At 33.3% G+C, this 14,847-nt stretch overlaps 1 protein-coding gene and 3 non-coding genes across 4 annotated transcripts in view; 2 read left to right on the top strand and 2 right to left on the bottom strand.

Annotated features, from left to right (window-relative positions):
• Positions 1 to 627: 627 nt before the first annotated feature.
• On the bottom strand, positions 628 to 699 carry Trnag-ucc. The gene has a single exon. It is a non-coding gene; the product is annotated as a tRNA-Gly (tRNA).
• Positions 700 to 2,632: 1,933 nt separating this feature from the next.
• Positions 2,633 to 2,704, bottom strand: Trnag-ucc. The gene has a single exon. It is a non-coding gene; the product is annotated as a tRNA-Gly (tRNA).
• A 2,767-nt stretch (positions 2,705 to 5,471) lies between these two features.
• On the top strand, positions 5,472 to 5,543 carry Trnag-ucc. Its single transcript has one exon. It is a non-coding gene; the product is annotated as a tRNA-Gly (tRNA).
• A 374-nt stretch (positions 5,544 to 5,917) lies between these two features.
• LOC125072733 (facilitated trehalose transporter Tret1-like) overlaps positions 5,918 to 14,847 on the top strand; it is a 57,542-nt gene continuing 48,612 nt past the window's right edge. The window contains exon 1 of the mRNA XM_047683415.1: positions 5,918 to 6,012. The gene's annotated coding sequence lies outside the window, so the exon portion shown is untranslated. The remainder of the gene's footprint in view (positions 6,013 to 14,847) is intronic.

Here is a 14,847-nt window from a genome sequence, read left to right on the forward strand (position 1 = left end):
TCCTCAAAGGGAGAGGAGACCTTTATCCCAGCAGTGGGACATTTACGGGCTGCTAATGTAACATTGTTAAACTGTTTTTGTAATAATATTAGCAAACCAGAAATTCATAAAAGTATTTTGTTATTAATAATAATTATTATTTTATATAACATACCATTAACAGCCTATAAATTTCCCCCTGCCCACTAAGGCCTCTTCTCTGTTTGAGAAGATTTTGGCAGATGAAGAAAAAAAGAAAAAAAGAAGAAATGCAGATGTGGCAGAATTTCTTTGAAATTAGACACATGCAGGTTTCCCCACGATATTTTCCTTCACCGCCAAGCACGAGATGAATTATAAACAGAAATTGAGCACATGAAAATTCAGTGGTGCTTGCCTGGATTTGAACCTGTAATCATCGGTTAAGATGCAAACGTTCTAACCACTGGGCCATCTCGGCTCCTATTATTTTATATTCTTGTAATAAATTTATTAAAAGTAATTTAGTATTGTTAAAAATATATTAATTATATGTGTAGGTAAATTAAAGTTCAACTACTTTATCTAAATACAAATCTTTTGTATTTAAATAATAAAAATAAAAAGTACCGAATGAAATTGTTTTTGATCTCACACTAGAAAAAAGTGTGCGTTGGCCGGGAATCGAACCCGGATCAACTGCTTGGAAGGCAACTATGCTGACCATTACACCACCAACGCTCTGTGAAAAACTTTTGAAATTCACGTGGAAAATTGAAAATTCAAATCGAATTTAGAATTTAGTTAATCATATACCTATATTTTACACTTACACGTATCTAGTGGAAACCTAATGACAACCTTTATTTAAAAATTCAAAGTAATTTCAAATTCAAAACCGGTATTGTAGATGTGGGTAGCAGTAGGGCTATTCTGTAACAAGAAACTCGAATCTCACCACACTTCAACACGAGCGTGAAATGTCAAAATGTTATAAGCGACATGAACTGTAATAATTATAAAATATATAGGATACACTAATCAAAATGGCGCATCACTGTAAGTCAGTTGCCAACATTTCACGCGTGAGATACGAAGTGAACTATTACAGAATCACACTGCTCTATACATAACAATTATAATAAATGAAACTATGAAATGTCTCTGGAAAATAAATTAAACTTTATTTATTTACTACTACTTGTCGCCTTTGGATTTGCTTGCATCAAATTCGGTTCAGTGAAATGCGTGATTTGGTCCTGAAAGAGCAACATATAGACAGACAGAGTTACTTTTGCCTATATAGTATTTGTATAGATGCAACAGTATTTCGAAGACGATCGCAACTGACCCCCACCTCTCCTTTTACTTGCATCTGTATTGAAGAAATATACTATCTATTACAGTAAATTACAAACGATTGCATTTTAGCAAGGTTATTTTTATTTTTTTATGTTATAGGGGGCAAACGAGCAGAAGGCTCACCCTAATGGAAAGTGATTACCATCGCACATGGACATCTGCAACACCGGGGGTTTTCAGAAGCGTTGCCGGCATTTAAAGAGTACGCTCTTTTCTTGAAGGTTCCCAAGTCGTATCGTTTCGGAAAAACCGCCGGCGAAAGCTGGTTCCACATACTGGTTGTGCGAGATAGAAATTTCAAAATGAAAAAAGATTTTCGGACATCTAGGTGGTCATGATATGTCAAGATCGACCTGTAAATGAGAGCGATTTTCCAAATAAGGACAATACTTGGAGATAATTCCATCACGCTAATCAAGTGCGGATAGATGGATACACATACTATTAATCCAACAGTTAGAAAAATATTACTAAATACACTAAATTTTCCAGTATTGATATATTTACAGAATCAGTTGCTAACTTTAGGAAATCCGTGCTAGAACCATAAAGCCTAGATCTTTTATTTGTTTTTTTTTTCAAATTTGCCCTTATTTCATAGGTTTGTTTTTTCTTATTATTATTATATTAGACATTATAATTAATTTTGTTCTGCTCTTATTATGTTTTTAGTTATAAATGGAAACTTTACTGGTATATGTTGTAATTTTTATGCTTTAGCTTTAAGAATGACTTGTACTGTTTGTTTCCCTAATAAAGTAAAAGTGAAAATAAAAATAAAATAAATATTCGCTTTAATAATTATCAAATAATATGTATTATTATAGATTACTTTGTTTTTGTGAATTTGCCGCTGTTTTTTTTTAAATTATTGAATACAATATTTATTAATAATTATTTCTTATTCATTTAAGCATGAAATTATGATATTATATCTCACTAGCTGCCTATCCCGACTTCGTACGGAAGAAGTAGCTCAATTGCAGCGCCACCTAGTGAGTCAATCTAAACCACCAAGAGACCCAAATCCAACACAGCAAAAACGAAATTGATGAAAATGTTTAGGATGAATTCAGTTAATGTATGTGCGTGTAACTCAATTCGTAAAGAAGATTTATATATTTAAAGGTGCTGGTCTGAGGCTCTGTTTAATAAACAATATATGCATTTATTCATAGATTTAAAATAATAATAATAAGCTTGATTGGATTTCAAAATAATATAGAAAAATATCAATAAAATATAATATTTTCAAGTGTGAAAAACTATTTTAGAAATTATCTTAAGTTCCCATATTAAATAAAAAGATAAGTGCGTAGGCCGGGAATCGAACCCGGATCAACTGCTTGGAAGGCAACTATGCTGACCATTACACCACCAACGCTCTATACAAGTACGTCGAATATTACCTTCAATTTTGAATCTATTATAAATGTAGTTTTTATTTAAATATTTGGCAAAACGGTGGCAAATTGTTTTTAAAGTTTATTACACTCAAACGATAAGGGATGCAATTATTTATACGCATCAGTTATGTAGTGGACCTATTAAAACAAAATCAAAATAATTATTCAAGCAGGCTCATAAAAGCACCTTTGAATCACATTGCAGTGTCGAATTAAATGTAAAGCTAACACCGCTTCGGAAAGAAACTGCTCTTTTTTACCATTTTAGTTACAGAGTATGTCAGTAAAGTACAATTAAATGTATATATACCAAGTTTAAAATAACTATGAATAATAAATAATTATGATTGTTCTATTTCAAATTTAAAAAAAAAGTTCTTAATTTTAATTTACGCTTAGTAAAGTGATTGTCTATGCTTAAACAGTTTTTTCGTGATTGTATTATTATAAAACATCGTACGTACCTGTTATTTTATTAATCTGGATGTTAAAATATCAACGCAATTTTACAAAACAATATTTTGATAAGTACTTAACCCTTTACATTTTATTTAGGTGGTTTTTTTTTGTCGCCAAATCACACTTAGAACAGGTCGTAACCACTTATCTATAAAAACTTATCAAATTATGATTCAAAAGTTTTTCTAAACGTCTTCTTGAATCAAGTACTTATATTAAAATAATTTAAGTATGTCTCTTATAGATAATTAAATGAATCACTTTTAAGCCTTAAATTCAAGCTAGGATTTCACAGTTAAGGCTAAAACGAAACAAAACACGGACGTGATCTATATTCAAACAATTCAATAATAAAATAGGACGTCTTCTCAAATGCAAATAGCATAGCATTCATAAAAAGTAACTAATGGTTTCGCAGGAATCAATTAAGATTAATTCAACTCCCCTTGGATTTAATTGTCGACAGTAAACTTCCCTAACGATTGAGGATGAAAAATACTCCCCATTTTTCATCCTCAATTGTTACGGATCTTCTAATTAGTAGTTTCATACATTATTAGTTTCTTTTTTTTTAATTTGTCTATACTAATATTACAAATTCAAAAGTAACTTTGTCTGTTGGTCACGGTCAAGACCAAAGAATCGGATTTTATAAAACTTGGTATGAACCACTTGAACCCCAAGGAAAGACTTAGGGTTACTTTTATATCTTACACTTGAGACGACCGATCCCTAAAACGCGAGCGAAGTGGGAGACGACAAATAGCTTAATATATAAAAGGAAAAAAGTTAACCCGTTGGTGATCAGCATCATCCACAGACAATATACACATCTCTCCATTTTTAACTCATTAACGACGAACAATACTAACTGAGATGGTATCTGAAAACATTGACTCACCCATCCTTCAAACCGGAAAAAAGCAATTATTGCTATTTAACGGTAATATAATTGGTATAATAATATTTATTCCCGACGGGTTTGCCCAAAGCCCTACCATCAAGTGTAACTTGATAAATGGTATTTAATTAGATAATTGTATCTATTGAATTCGACGGAATTGTATTGCCAATTTAGAATATTCATGACAATCACAAATACAGAGTAATAATAACATCCGTTGGGTATCTGCTTTATACTGTACTTGTATTGTGCACAGAGTAAAGACTTAACAGAGGCTGACGCGAAAAAGTTTTAATGTTATTTTAATAAATAAAATAAATTATATAAATAAATATTAAAAAGGCTTAAAATAGCTATTAAAATATTTGTATAGTTAAAACGAGGAATTGAGGTTAGAGCGAGCCTTTTTTGTTTTACTCTGGAAAAATCTTAAGATAGATACTCAGGCCGGAGATAACCGGCTTATGTGGGATTATTACCCCCTAAAATCACTGTACTGTTAGTTTTTCCGCACGGATCATGCGCTAGTTATTTTTTTATTCGCCCCTTTGAATACTTTCCATTGCAAAATAAAATTTATTGGGTGATGGTCTTACTTGGAGGATAGGTCATCAGATATTCAACCACTGTTGTATTCCGGTTTGAGGGTTAGTAATTCATCATTGCAATTACAGGCACAAGGGACCAGTGGCCCATTGGCGCTGTAAGAAATGGTTAATATTTCTTATTGCGTCAATATGGGTGGTGGTTACCACTTACCATCAGGTAGCTCATTTACCCTTCCTATACCCATTCCTAAACCTATAATCTATGTATATCATAAAAAATAAGCAGTATTAAATAGTAATAAGTAACTTATGGATTCCCTTTCATACGGTTTCACACTTTTACAAATTATGATTCATCATTATCATCAGCCAATCAGTCCACTGCTGTACAAAGATAGATACGGCAAATCTACCAGCTCTGATTTCCGCATCCAGATGGGTACTATCAACTTGTTCAGCTTATTGTGCCACTGGCTGGAGGGTACTCTTTTTCTCAACTCCACCCAATATTCCACTCTACTACTCGTTTGTTCTGATGTCCATTGGTACCTAGTTCAACATTCGTGACCAGCCTACCGCCATTTCAGTACGCAAACTTGCAAGACATATCGGTATCTGAATCTTTTCCAGATAATTTCATTTCTTATCTAAAGTGATATGTATTATAAATATACATTATTTGACCAATATAATACATATATTTAACAAATCTACTATGTTATAATTTTAAGACTACTATTTATTATAAACGTATCTGGCTAATTAATTAATACTCATTGTTATAATATTTATATAATTTAAATCAATTCGATAATTTTTCACTTGAATCAACATGTGTTGGTGGTGTAATGGTCAGCATAGTTGCCTTCCAAGCAGTTGATCCGGGTTCGATTCCCGGCCAACGCACACTTTTTTATTTTTTATTTAATTTAATTTTGTCATAATACAATCATTCGCTTAGATGATTTGATAAAAAAATATATATTAAACATATGCATTGGTTTTATTTATGGTACCAGCTACTCTATGCCACCCCCATTTAAGATGTAAACACATAAGTATAGAATAACCTCCCTCTGAAGGGTGGGTAGCTCAGTCGCCGCGGCGCAGCGCCGCCAGACGGTCGCTAATGGCGTTCAGGCTATTTCGAAAAAAAAATAACAAAATTTTCCAAAAAAAATTCTACATTCAACCGACAATAAAATAAAAAAAAATCAAATATACCATAAATAAACTTTATCATCAATTAAATACTTTTTCGTGGCTATGCGATTTTCGCTTTGTCCGTAGCGCGAAATAATGTTGGGGATGACATTTTTCGTGTAAAATTCGTCAATTTATCGTTGCCTTGCAGACTATGAGCAGTTTGGAGCGAGTAAGTTCCTTATCGATTGTTTTGTGTCATAGGTTTGGTTATCAGGCATGCCTTACTTTATTTTCCATTTGATTTCAACTAGCTCCGTAGATTTTTTTTCGTTTTAAAGTAGAAATGTTTTCCACCTGTATTCATTCCTGATTAGAGTAGGTTGTTTATACGATATAATTATTAAATGATTTATAAAACATTTATATAGAGATCGTTTATTATTAGTTTAAATCGTCTGTCAATAGAAATTGATTATAAATGTTGTTTTTTTTTAAACGAGCTTGATCGTTAATCATCTATAATAGAATCAAAACACGCTCTTAAGCATTTAGTTAAAACGAACTGAATTATGTCATGAGCACTGTATTCAATTTTACATACATAGTTACGTTAAAAATGTTTCTTTAATTGACTGCGTATAACATCTTTATCTATTTAAAATAATTATTTACTCAGATTAAATGAAATTAAAACATACTTTATCGAAGTAGGCACTTGCGAGCATCTTTGAATCGTAATTCTGTATGCTTAAATTAAATTTAAAGCTACGACGGTTCGAAATGTAGATTCTACCGAGAAGACGAAGAAACTCAGTATTTACTCGTTTGTGACAATCAATTACATAGATTATGAAACACAACAATTAAATTATTACTTATCTCGCATGGAAATCATATCAAATATTGTATTAATAAATATATAAACTGTTATTACATATATCTATAATAAAAATAGTATATTAACTGCAGTAACTCACTTTAGTGGCTAAGTTTTTTTTACAATAACAGCCTGTAAATTTCCCACTGCTGGGCTAAGGCCTCTTCTCCCTTTGAGGAGAAGGTGTGGAGCAAATTCCACCACGCTGCTCCAATGAGGGTTGGTGGATACACATGTGGCAGAATTTCGATGAAATTAGATACCTTCACGAGATGAATTATAAACAACATGAAAATTCAGTGGTGCTTGCCTGGGTTCTAACCACTGGGCCATATCGAGTCTATATATCAAGCATCAATACTTTGTGTTGTGCTCTAGTTTGAAGGTTGAGTGAACCAGTGTAACAACAGGCACAAGGAACCTAGTGACTTAATACCCAAGGTTGGTGGTGCATTGGAGATGCAAGGAATGGTTAATATTTCTGACAGTGCCAATGTATATGTGTAATACTGACCACTTGACATTAGGCCGCCCGTCAACCTACTAATTTCAATAAAGTAACATGTGTATTTTTTTATAAATACTGCACATGCACGTTAAATTCTTATCTAGTTAATCTAGCAATATGATTTTATTAAAAAACGTTTTATATATTATTCTGTTGTCGTGTCTAAATAAAAAAACAAAGATTGTTATTTGGTGGTAAGGCTTTGTTCAAATATTGGTTGAAAATCACATATTCTACCACCAAACAACAATATTTTTGGGTGTCGGTTTGAAAGGTCAAGTGAACCAGCATTTTTCAGGCTCAAGGGATACGTCTCAGTTCCCAAGGTTGGTGGTGTATTTAGGTTGAGCTACCAGCTGGTCCATTTGTCTATCTGTTTTAAATACAAATAAATAAGCAATTGAAATTAATATATTATTTTTATTACAAATTGACTGAAATGAAACTCTGCTATAAATATTTGCAAAAGTATAAATACATTACAATTATTTCGACCACAAGCTAAACTAGGCATTACAACCGTTTGCAGGATCACGTCCATATAGGATAATGAAGCTGTAAAACTTATGGGTGGGCTTAAATTAACCTTACAAGATTTACGGTTCAAATTGCTTAGTATAAAGGGTAAGCCAACGTAATTACACGCATATGGGACATCGTTATTTCGATTCACTTCAAAAATATAGCAAGCTTGTACTACTACAATGTACTATATATATATAATCGTCTGACGCACACTAAGACATGTAACTTAACACGTGCTTTTTAGTGCATGCTGATTATTTAACGTGGAGGAGCGCGCCTTCGTGAACAGTTCTTTAGTTGCTCTTATGTCGACAATATTTATGGTGATCTTTTAGCATAAAGACATCCCTTGAAAATCATGTAAAATATTGCCAATACGAGACCATATGACTCACACTGTCATAATGTTATCAGATCTCATACAGAGCCAAGCTTCTAACTCTACACGCGCTAACTCTACACCTAAGTCAAAACATGTGGCTTGGTTATTTCATAACATAGCGTAAGGTGATAAATGTATCAACTGTTCATTACTTATCTGTTATACATTAGTTCTTGGGTAAGGTGTAGATATAACGTATTGTTAGCCGTGTACGAAGAGTAAATTATTTCAGTTCGGTATATGTGTAAGACTTGGAAGTTACTACATGATGATGAATGTCCTATGTCCCCTAGATGGGGCAGAGGGCGTCCACAGATATCCTCCATCGCGATCGGTCTTGGGCTTCAGCCTTCACCTCGCTCCACGTCAGGTTTGACGGGGACGGCCACGCTTTCTTTTCCCTTGGGGATTCCAGTCCAAAGCTTGTTTGGGAATATGGTCGGGGTCCCTTCGGAGCGTGTGTCCAATCCATCTCCACTTACGACGCTTGATCTGACTGTCGATCGGGCTCTCATGGCATTTCAAGTTACTACATATATATATAGTAACTTCCTTTACCCTTACCCACTTGTGTTATGTATAATCAGAAGTAACGGCGGTACCACAAACAACCAGACCCAAGACAACATTGAAAACTAATGAACTTTTTCTGCATTGACTCAGCTGGGAATCGAATCCAGGACCTCGGAGTGGCATACGCATGAAAACCGGTGTACACACTATTCGACCACGGAGGTCGTAAATAAGGAGTGCAGATTCCTTACATCGTCAATGCGTCACCAACCTTGGGAACTAAGATGTTATGTCCCTTGTAACTGCAGTTACACTGGTTATACACACTTAATCTTGAAACCTAAACACAAACCACTAAGTAATGTAAGTAATGCTGCTTAGCGATAGAATATCATAGTAGAATATGAGCCAGTGGTACCACAACACAAAAGCTTCACCACTAAGTAAATTATTAATCTTTATGTTGTCTTTTCTATTAAATGTATATTAAAATTGTCTTTAAAACTACTTAATTCGAATGAATACTCTAGAAAATATTACCGGTTACAAATTACGTACAATCAAAAAATCGTTCGCTGCGAGACGGGTGGCCGGATAACCGGCTATAACACTAACATTCGACCTTGGCAGTGAATATAATCCAAATTTGAATCTATAAGCTGTGGACATATATTTCACAATAAATAACGCCTCAAACCAATATTAATATTATTTATATATCTCATGTATGACATTCTACAAATAAATAAACGTTCTAAAATACTTCTCATCTTCATTATTAGCAGTGTAAAAAAACATTATGTCCATAAGAAGTTCCAAAATTCATTTAAGATTTTATGGCTTAAGTTATTCGAAATGACATGCCGGCTACCAAACTTCGTGCTAATTCTGAAACCATCTAGACAGACCCTCTAAAACTTTTATTCCCGTTTTGAACTCAGTTTAATCGTGATCTGCTACCGAGCACGCTAACCACTAACACACTGAGACAATTTAAACTAACGCACTAGCAAATTATATTGGAGAACCACAAAAGGAAAACGTCCAACTTAAAATTGATTGAAGTTTTCTGTAGAAATGATAAAAACGATTCATTAAAGGTTTCAATGGAGCTTATACACATAATTTGATTACGGTTAATTTGATTAAACAATTAATAATTTTGTATATATACGGACGTATATAAATTATAAGATTTTAAATTAACATTTATTTCTCTACTTTAAAAAAAAAAAAACTTATCTAACATTACAGTAATCCAATGCGTTAGTTAAGTTGACTACCAAAACATTATTGTAATAATTCCTCAGTAAATTTTTACAATATAAATCAATTTATAAAATCCCATAACTGATTAAAAATAATATCAATAATTCAATGTCAAAATAATAAAATAAACATGATTATTTTTATAACTACAAGTATTTAAACCGTGATATTTACCATGTTTTTGATTTTTATGTGGTGGAGCTCGCTATTTCGACATTATCTACGAATGTCTAGTTCACTAGACAAGACATTCGTTAATATCCCGTTTTTAATACTTGTAGAAATATAAATTAAGTTTGATTCTGTGATTTCAAATGAGCCATTTTTTTATGTTCATGTGGCTATTTGTGTTCTGAGGCCTGTCTGTCTGTATATAACGGTTGAAATTACTAATTTGATTTATTATAAGGAGTATTTCAAGGTTTATTTCATCAAAATGAGTCCAGTCTATTAAAATATATAATATAGTGTTACATATGTATTAGTTAACTGTACTTTGCTGTATGTATATGTCACCAGATTTTTCTATTGGTACAGTCTATAGAAGCGTTATTTTGCCATTAATATTGTTAAGTTTATAATATTATCTTATAATATATTTACTTCGTGGTAGGGCTTTGTGCAAGCCCGTCTGGGTAGGTACCACCCACTCATCAGATAATCTAGCGCCAAACAGCAGTACTCAGTATCGTTGTGTTGCGGTTTGAAGGGTGAGTGTGCCAGTGTAACTACAGGCACAAGGGACGTAATACCTTAGTTCCCAAGGTTGGTGGCGCATTGGTGATGTAAGGAATGGTTAATATTTCTTACGACGCCATTGTCTATGGGCGATGGTGACCACTTACCATCAAGTGGCCCATTTGCTCGTCTACCTACCGATATCATAAAAAAAAATCTTGTTATTCTATAGTATGAGACAGACATCACCGCGGGGCAGAGCTAGTTACTTATGTAATATACGTTAATGCTTTTAGTCCTTCATTGTAACGCGGTTTGATTAATATTCCCAGAATACATTATAATGTAAGTTATTTATTTATTAAAGCATGCGCTTTGTATAGTTTTATTGTACCAGACATTTGTTGTTCACCATTTAATTTGAGATTTAAATGATCGAGATGACTCAGTCTATACACGTGGATTTTACGAGTTATGTGATGATTTTGGGTACAAATTCTGACAAAGTAACAGCCCACTGCTGGACAAAGCCTTCTCTTCCTTGATAAGGATTTGGATCTAACATAAATTAGGAACATGAAAATTCAGTAGTTGCCTGGATTTGAACTTGCAATCATTGGTTAAGTAAAATCCGAATTTATTCTTCAATGTCTGTCTGATACCAATCCTATGTTATATAGAATGAATATTTACAGGCAAGAAAATATCATCTTATAAATGAAAATCTGTCTACTCTCAGTTCAAAGAAATAAAACTAAACAAATACGGTTTATCATTTATGAATAATTTATTTTGAATAAACACTTACTGAACGCACCCGTAAACGTCAAACATTTTGAACACTCAAACACCCGTTTATATTCACGTCATTGAATTTTATGGATTTAATATCGAATTACTCTATTATACGAACTTTGCGCATACATTTAAGTGTCGACTAAAAGATTATTGTTCTTTTACGTCAATAATAATGGATAGGTTTCGATCGGGTCTGTCGTAGACCAGCAAGAAATTATTAATACATATAGGTATAACAAAGAAATTAATTAAAGATTGCTCTATTTTATTTTTCTCGTTATATAAAGAGACTATCATTACTAAACTAAACTTTAATTTCCGTTCAAAGACAATCGTAAATGGCTACAGAATACACGTTTCTAGATAAAAAAATATCGAATATCCGACGTCTAATAGAGATCTCATATCATATTGGAATTGTTTCAGTACGCACGACTTCCTAATCGATAACCCATACCCCGAATGACAAATCCTCAAATGTCATTGCACACGGTACGATATTTGATTGAATCTATTGAATTCGATATTTGACACGATTATTCCAAATCGATGTATCGATTATTGATATTCGATTTATATTATTATCCGATTGAATATTGATGTTTCGTTTAATCGGATAAATAATTTGAATGTTATATCAATTACAAATATTTTACAGTATTTTCTGAAGAAATATTATAATAAAAGTTTGGATTCTTTTTTGTGCGCAAAGAAATCTGGGTACACACTCATCAGAAATTTTACCGTCAAACAGATATATTTTAAATTACTGTACAGGCACAAGTGAGATATGATTTTAGCTCCCAAGGTTGGTAACACATTGGAAATTTAGGATGTTTAACATTTCTTACAGTTAATGTCTATAGATGGGGATAACACTTACTAGGTGGCCTATTTGCCTGTTTGCCGAACTAAACAATTAAAAAAAAAAACGAACATTCCGAACCAACGGTAGTTTTACATCAAACATAATCTTTAAATATAACTATTCAGAAGTACTTGTAAGGTCTTACATCTATAAAGTTTATTTTGCTTTTGTTTATGTTATTTATTAAATATTTCAAAGTTAAATAAAGTTTAAATAAATACAAGGATGTATCGTGGGACACAAGGTTGAAATGAAGATTCTATCTATATATTATGTATTAAAGAACAGAAACAATGAAATCAATTAAAATTTTGAGAATAAATAAATGAGAAGAAATAAAATTGTTATTATAAATCCCGTGTTAATCATATTTTAATTAACACGGAGTTTCTATTAATAACAAAAAGTTTTTAATGGCTTTGGTTGGCGGACGAGCATATGGGCCACCTGATGGTAAGTGGTCACCACCGCCCATACACAAAGGCGCTGTAAGAAATATTAACCATTCCTTACATGCACCAATACGCCACCAACCTTGGGAACTAAAATGTTATGTCCCTTGTGCCTGTGATTACACTGGCTGACTCACCCTTCTAAGCGGAACACAACAATACAGAGTACTGTTATTTGGCGGTAGATTATCTGATGAGTGGGTGGTACCTACCCAGACGGGCTTGCACAAAGCCCTACCACCGAGTAAATTAAATCATTTATAATAAATACAAGGAGACATACGTGATGATTAATTTAGTTCACTTTATTCTAAGTCCCCTAAAAGAACTTCGTTCTAAAAAATCAAAGGTATAGTAAAGATACCCATATGCTACCCAGAAACTGTCCTCGGCATCTTGTAAAATCTATCGGATTAAACGATAAACTCTAGGATATAGTTTGTTAAATAATATAATTGAAACAAGACAATACGACGCAGATCATACTAATCTAGGTAATCTAGATTATTATCTAACTCGCTACTAATCGGTAGTGCTATCTGATCTCGAATCTTAGTATCAATTAGTGATTCATGATTTTGACATCGTTACCATATAGCTCGCTTTTGTATGCTATGTAGTTAACAACTCCGGCAAAATTTTCAAGGTCATCTACGACCTCCGTGGTCGAGTAGTGTGTACACCGGTTTTCATGGGTACGCCACTCTGAGGTCCCGAGTCGATGTAGAAAAAGGTTCATTAGTTTTCTATGTTGTCTTGGGTCTGGGTGTTTGTGGTACCATCGCTACTTCTAATTTTCCACACAAGTGCTTCAGCTACTTACATTGGGATCAGAGTAATGTATGTGATGTTGTCAAATATTTATTTATTATTTAATTTATACATACGTAATGGGAGAATCTAAGCCGATATGACCAAGAGGTTAGAACCTGTGCTTCTTAACCGATGATTGTGGGTTCAACCCAGGCAAGTATTCGTATTCTGTGTTGCCTGTGCATGCCTGTGTTTGTAATTTATCGCATGGTTGGCGGTGAAGGAAAATATTGTAAGGAAACCTGCATGTTTTGAAATTCTGAAACCAACTGGCGTTGAAGCAGCGTGATGGAGTCGGTACAATGGTACAAAGCTTCCCTTCAAAGAGAACGCATTAATTACAATGCGTTTTAGTGTTGTAAGGTTTTTTTTTAATAGACTCAGGCAAATTAAATTACCTGAAGAAGAATGTAGGTGTTTTTCTACGTTAATCCATTAATCAATGTCTGCGTCGGTTTCACGTAACGCCTTATTTAATAATCTCCCTTTGTAAGGAACGAGAGTCGTTGACGCATTATGTTTTTTTTCTTCTTTATGAAAATTGTGGAATTTGAATATGTTGAAATGATAAACTGACATCATTTTCTTACTCAACTGACTTTATTTTGCTTCGTTTTTTTTTTAAACAAATTGCGAGTTAGTCGGTGGCGTTTCAATCCTGAACCGAGCCCGATTTTTTTAATGAATATATATTTATTTATAATACAAATCTATTATATATATACTACATATATGCGTTTAAGTTTAATTTCCAAAGTTCCGATAACAGCTTCGTCGACGTTCAACACCATTTATTCGCAAATCCCTAATTAATATTATAGATTATTTAAGCTCGACCAATTATATCGCGTCAATACTATGTCAAATGTTGCTTATTTGACTTACGTCCTTTTGTGGTTGAAATAGGCTATATATATAACCTACTCGTTATTACAATTCCAATAAATCAAACACTTGACCATCAGCAGGCGGCACTCGTCCGTGTAACATGATAAAAAAAAACTTAAGTACACAAATATCCTACTGATTCCAGATAATGCAACAGTATGGGTCTATATGTTGTCTGGGTAGGTACCACCCACTCATCAGATATTCTACCGCCAAATAACAGTATTGTTGTGTTCCGGTTAGAAGGGTGAGTCAGGCACAAGGGACATAACATCTTATATCTTTCCCAAGGTTGGTAGCGCATAGGTGATTTAAGGAATAGTTAATATTTCTTACAGCGCCTTTGTCTATGGGCGTTGGAGACCACTTACCATCAGGTGGCCCATATGCTCGTCCGCCAACCAAAGCCATTAAAAAAGGTTACTATAAGCTATAATTATCTTTGAAATAACGATAAACTAAATTATCAGTCTATCAGACCAATAGCAGCTGT

Source organism: Vanessa atalanta, chromosome 22 (assembly GCF_905147765.1).
Source record: "Vanessa atalanta chromosome 22, ilVanAtal1.2, whole genome shotgun sequence".
Lineage (NCBI taxonomy): Eukaryota > Metazoa > Arthropoda > Insecta > Lepidoptera > Nymphalidae > Vanessa > Vanessa atalanta.